This window comes from Octopus sinensis, linkage group LG10, assembly GCF_006345805.1.
Source record: "Octopus sinensis linkage group LG10, ASM634580v1, whole genome shotgun sequence".
Taxonomy (NCBI): domain Eukaryota; kingdom Metazoa; phylum Mollusca; class Cephalopoda; order Octopoda; family Octopodidae; genus Octopus; species Octopus sinensis.
Genome location: NC_043006.1, coordinates 4,260,441 through 4,266,565, shown reverse-complemented (window position 1 = coordinate 4,266,565; position 6,125 = coordinate 4,260,441). Strand labels below are relative to the sequence as shown.

Genomic DNA, 6,125 nt, shown 5'->3' with positions numbered 1-6,125 from the left:
AAGGATATATAAGTGGATCAGTTAAGATTTTATTCACCATATTCCATTCTCAGACTCGCATGCATATTGCAGTGGCCCTTCAATTTTTCTAATCCCTGTAAAAGAACTCAGAAGGTTGGGACTCCAACCACACTTTTCGTGATACCCTTAAAGTCAGGAATTTAAGCTACTATAAACCGGCAAGAACTTTCCGGACAACCCAATATTTTGTTAATCTATAAGATATATTTGTGTAACCTTGAACTCATCGTTATATACTTTCTCATTTGTAGTAATCCTTTAAGCTCTTCCTGAAGAAGAAGGATAGGCTCTCTAGCAGGGTCGTTGCTAGTTACCTATCCGATTTAGGCGCAAACCTTCACCATCCAAATGGAGAGAATGTGACCCCGCTGGACCTCATCGATAACCCAAATCTGAAAGAAAAAGTAAAAGCACTTTTACGACCTCAGTAAGTATTCCGTGGCAACGGAAAGATAAACAAGTATATTTTTTATTTTGTATATAATTGTTTCTATGTTCGTTTAATTATAAATCTGTCAATATATTATACTGTCACTAATGTCTTGAGCCAGGACCACATACTGAGATTTATCTGTCTAGCAGCGGTGTTTCCTATTTATTCTCTGCCTCAATCGGTTATTATCATGTAAGCTCTCATGATAAAATAGTCTACGAACACACACTAACACTGTAGATATATATATATATATATATATATATATATATATATATATATATATAAAATTAATTAGGGTAGAAATTGATATTTATCAATTAAGACCAGTGGTCTAGCATATTAAAAAAGAATCCGAAGATTAAAATATTTATATATACCAATTAAGGACTGAACACGAAAAGTGGACAGTCAACATGCTAGATATAGACGTCAAATCGCCATTCACCACAAAAGATTATGTTCTCAGATCAAACTCAGCACAAAACCATAGCAATAAACAAGTGAAAAATATACGAAATAAAATAATTACCCATGTACTAATTAGTTTCAGCTGTTATTTCCGCAAGGAAAACTGCAGCCATCATCAGCATGGTCCGTTATAAATGCAATTTGCTGGACTAGATGCAAACACGATACCGAAATATCGCGTGCATGGAGTTCAGCCTATTACATTTGAATACATCTTTCAAATGCCTTTACTTTGGCGCGTTGAGGCCCGAGAAAACTAGCCTGCAGCTAATAATTAGCAGCAGTCAATTTATCGGTTAGAGAACATATTTATTTATATAAAATTAATTAAGGGTAGAAATTGATATTTATCAATTAAGACCAGTGGTCTAGCATATTAAAAAAGAATCCGAAGATTAAAATATTTATATATACCAATTATATATACCATGCTGATGATGGCTGCAGTTTTCCTTGCGGAAAATAACAGCTGAAACTAATTAGTACATGGGTAATTATTTTATTTCGTATATTTTTCACTTGTTTATTGCTATGGTTTTGTGCTGAGTTTGATCTGAGAACATAATCTTTTGTGGTGAATGGCGATTTGACGTCTATATCTAGCATGTTGACTGTCCACTTTTCGTGTTCAGTCCTTAATTGGTATATATAAATATTTTAATCTTCGGATTCTTTTTTAATATGCTAGACCACTGGTCTTAATTGATAAATATCAATTTCTACCCTTAATTAATTTTATATAAATAAATATGTTCTCTAACCGATAAATTGACTGCTGCTAATTATTAGCTGCAGGCTAGTTTTCTCGGGCCTCAACGCGCCAAAGTAAAGGCATTTGAAAGATGTATTCAAATGTAATAGGCTGAACTCCATGCACGCGATATTTCGGTATCGTGTTTGCATCTAGTCCAGCAAATTGCATTTATAACGGACCATGCTGATGATGGCTGCAGTTTTCCTTGCGGAAAATAACAGCTGAAACTAATTAGTACATGGGTAATTATTTTAGTTCGTATATTTTTCACTTGTTTATTGCTATGGTTTTGTGCTGAGTTTGACCTGAGAACATAATCTTTTGTGGTGAATGGCGATTTGACGTCTATATCTAGCATGTTGACTGTCCACTTTTCGTGTTCAGTCCTTAATTGGTATATATATATATATATATATATATATACTAGCAGTCTAGCAGTATTGCCCGGCGTTGCTCGGGTTTGTTTTGACCCTTTAGTACTGGAATGTTTGAAAAGTAAAACTTTTGCATTATGTAGCTTGTTATTCTCTTTAAGTGAACATTTTTCTGTTTGAAATACACCGATAAATGGCGACACAGCAGTCAAAAAACCGTAAAAAATAGGGTTTTCATAGAAAAAAAGCACCTTTTGATGTAAATAATTTTTGGTGTTATCAAAGTCCGATTTGAATTTTTTATCTACGGAGGGAAGAGCAAGCCTTCTATCATACTCTCAATTTTGCAGGGTCTCGGGGGAGGTAGTGTTAGTTGAAGGCTACCAAACCTGCCATACACAGACAACTTCAGCTTTATATATATATATATATATATAAAATATTATTAGAGACAAAACCACTATTTTGCAAAACAAACAAGGAAAGACTTAATCAATACATAAAATTTTAATAAATAGTCAAAAATTATTAAAATTTTATGTATTGATTAAGTCTTTCCTTGTTTGTTTTGCAAAATAGTGGTTTTGTCTCTAATAATATTTTATAATATTTTACTATAAAATGGATTTAATCCTAAATCTGATTTTTTCCCTGTAAATTTGGATTTATTCCCTAATATTTATTATTTATATATATATATATATATAATATATATACAAACCAAGAACGTTATATAGACCTCCTTGACTCAAGTTAGAGAAGGGGTGCGTATTATAGACAAGGTTTAGGTTTTTCAGAGATACAGTCCCCTAAAAATCCCCTGCGTATTATACTCGAGGGTTTACGGTATATATACAAGTGAACTTGTGTTCATATAATAATAATAATGAAATTATTGTATACAGTGCTCAGGTGCACCACAACTTGCCAAAAGTGCGTATAAAGTATATGCAGTAATGTACAAATGTCTGGAAAGTGAACAGTGTATGCTTGCATGTGTATGGAGGGGAGAAAATTAGGTGTAGTGTTGGCGAATCTCAGGAAGCATGGACGTTTTGAAGGATGCAGTGCTCCGACAACTAACCACTGATGTCAGCAGTTTGTTCCATGCTTCAGCAACTCTTAGCGTGAAAAAATGTTTCCGAAAGTCATGGGAGCTGCACTGGGGTCGATATAATCGACTTAATCCGTTTGTCTGTCTTTGTTTGTCCTCTCTGTGTTTATCCCCTTGTAGGTAGTAAAGAAATAGGTATTTCGTCTGCTGTTACGTTCTGAGTTCAAATTCCGCCGAGATCGACTTTGCCTTTCATCCTTTCAGGGTCGATAAATTAAGTACCAGTTACGCACTGGGGTCGATATAATCGACTTAATCCATCTGGCTGTCCTTGTTTGTCCCCTCTGTGTTTAGCCCCTTGTGGGTAGTAAAGAAATATGTAATTATTAAAAGGAAGCCTTCTGATGTATTCTTGCTCGTCATTGTAGGGTCTTGTGATATTCTGTATTCTAAACACGTACACAACGTAATCTTTATTATAAATGAAAGTTATTGTTGTGATGTGTTTGTATTTTGTTCCACAGATGCACATATTGTGAAGCTAACGCCCCTTCAAAATTCATACCATGTGGACATACTCTCCTGTGTCATGAATGTTATATCAAAATTGCTCGTGAAAAATGCCCCACTTGTAAACAATGTATTGAGGGAAGTGGTAAGAATACTATTTGATAATCTGTCTGTTTGTCTCACTGACCTTATTTTCTTTATTACTCATATTCTTGAGTATCAGTTCCTTTGTAACATTTTAGAGACTTCCAATGCAATAATAAGTGTTTGACAAGTTACATGTAGTGAAAGAAGTTTGTGCAAGTATGGAGGACCCCGGATTCCACTTGCAGAATATCTGGAAAGAAAGCTGCTTTATTAATAAGGGATGCTCAGGTTGAAATATGCCCAAATATTTGCTGAATCAGATGGAATTCTGGTGAACTGTGTTGTCAGCTGTTAGAATTAAAGATTACCAGCGGCAACGTTTAATCAAAGAGAGCAGGTGTATGTGTTACCTATTTCAAATGAGGTGTTGTGTGTTTGTGGCTATATATCTTTTTTCAACTCCAACGGAGTTGACATTGAGCTGTGACATAGTAACCAGTCATAGTGATAACCAGTTGACCATTGATGATAAGATGTCCTATAATAATGAAATAGATTATTATTAAATAATGTAGTTATACTATAAATATAAAACTTGGAAATATTAATTGCAGAGCCTCAAATGTCGAGAGGGGACGTACTGAAGACATCACAGCAAGTTGGTGAGTATCTACGTCTTGCTTGTATATTCTTCTTACGTACAATTTCCGATATATTGGAGAAGATGAGAAGAATTTTGGTTAGTAATTTCTAGAGGTGAAAGAACAGTGTCTTGTCTTATGTGTAGCACAGATACAGCGTGTTCACATTAAATTTGACAACTGTTTGTGTATTTTTTGTTTCTGAGATACCAGGATGTATTGATGAACAACTAATGAGAGTGGAGAGTATCATGATGAAATATGTAGTTGAGTTAAAAGTTAGTTGACATTGACTGGAAGCAAACTGAAGATTGGCAAAGAGTTATTAGGATTATGTGTACAATATAATAGTTGCTGTGCAGTAATTTGTAAACATTGTGAAAGCTGTAAGCCACGACATGGACTTGTGCAAGGGGGTCTACAGAGCCATGGGCAGTAGGTTTTCAGACGCGTCTGCAGTGAGGGTGATGTGATGCCACCCCACGTCTTTGAATATGGTCTTAGGTTCAATTAAGATGATTATGTGATGCTCCTGGAGATGGTGGTAAAACTCTGTATGTACACAGTTGCGGCTGGAAGGCCTTATACAAGGCAGCAGAATTCGGTTCCTTTCCATAACTTCAGAAAGAGGCAGAAGTGGTTGTCAAAGTATTTTTATGACTTCCGCAGACCCAATTTTTAGCCTCGTAATTTCCCTGATTTTAATCCCATGAATTATTAAGTATGGGTCACCCTGTGAGAAAGACACCATCTGCTCTGACTGCAACACGAAGGTTGGGCTGGTGGCCGAGACTAAGAAGGTGTTAAAAGATTTTCCAGGCACCATAGAGACACCTTCAGAGCATGGTGGAAGCTGAGAGAAATTGCTTTGAGTAACTTATTATTTTCTTGCCACCTCGAGATGAAATGTTTTAACTTAATTAAATACTTTTATTTTTGAATAGGTAATATTGTGCAATCTTCTCCTTTTATGCAAACTGACAAATTTAAACCAAGCCCCTTAAATAAGAAACGAAAGTCTAAACGAACAAAAGAACACAAAATAGAGTTATCAAATGATAATTAAATGAGAAAATTGCAACAATGTTAGATTATGGAGGATGTCTTAATTGAGAGAGTAAATTTAGGAAAGTTAGCCTATTTTTGTTGTGGACCTAAATTTGATGCTACTAATGGGACCATGAGGGAAGGCATAAAAATGTTGGTCAAATGACTACTGATCACTAGTTGACTATTGATGATAGGAAAGTCTCACAATAATAAAATATAGATTTTTAACAAGGGAAACTTTACAGTAATGTGCAAAACTTGGACATTTTTATTTCAGACACTCCAGTCACAGCCTGAGCCTTCTACATCACAGCCTGAGCGTTCTACATCACAGCCTATGCCTTCTACATCACAATCTATGCCTTCTACATCACAGCCCAAGCGGTCTACATCACAGCCTATACCTTCTACATCACAGCCTAAACCTTCTACGTCACAGTCTAAGCGGACTACATCACAGCCTATGCCTTCTACATGACAGCCTGAGCCTTTTACATCACAGTCTGAGCGTTCTACATCACAATCTATGCTTTCTACATCACAACCTGAGCGTTGTACATCAGAGCCAGATGGTGAGTAAAACATTGCAACACTTTTATTGACTTCCATCGGTTTTATCTTTAGTTCAGCTATTTTGTTTGACTGGGGACAGGTTTGATCCCTAATTTCCATTTGAACAGTTAGCTGTAAAGTAATTCTGTTAACGATGTTCCTGAAATATCATAAAATA

The 6,125-nt window shown here is 35.5% G+C and overlaps 1 long non-coding RNA gene across 1 annotated transcript; it reads left to right on the top strand.

Annotated features, from left to right (window-relative positions):
- Positions 1-249: 249 nt before the first annotated feature.
- Positions 250-4,371, top strand: LOC118764945. The gene is made up of 3 exons (XR_005000785.1): positions 250-448; positions 3,632-3,762; positions 4,319-4,371. It is a non-coding gene; the product is annotated as an uncharacterized LOC118764945 (long non-coding RNA).
- The last annotated feature ends 1,754 nt before the right edge of the window (positions 4,372-6,125 follow it).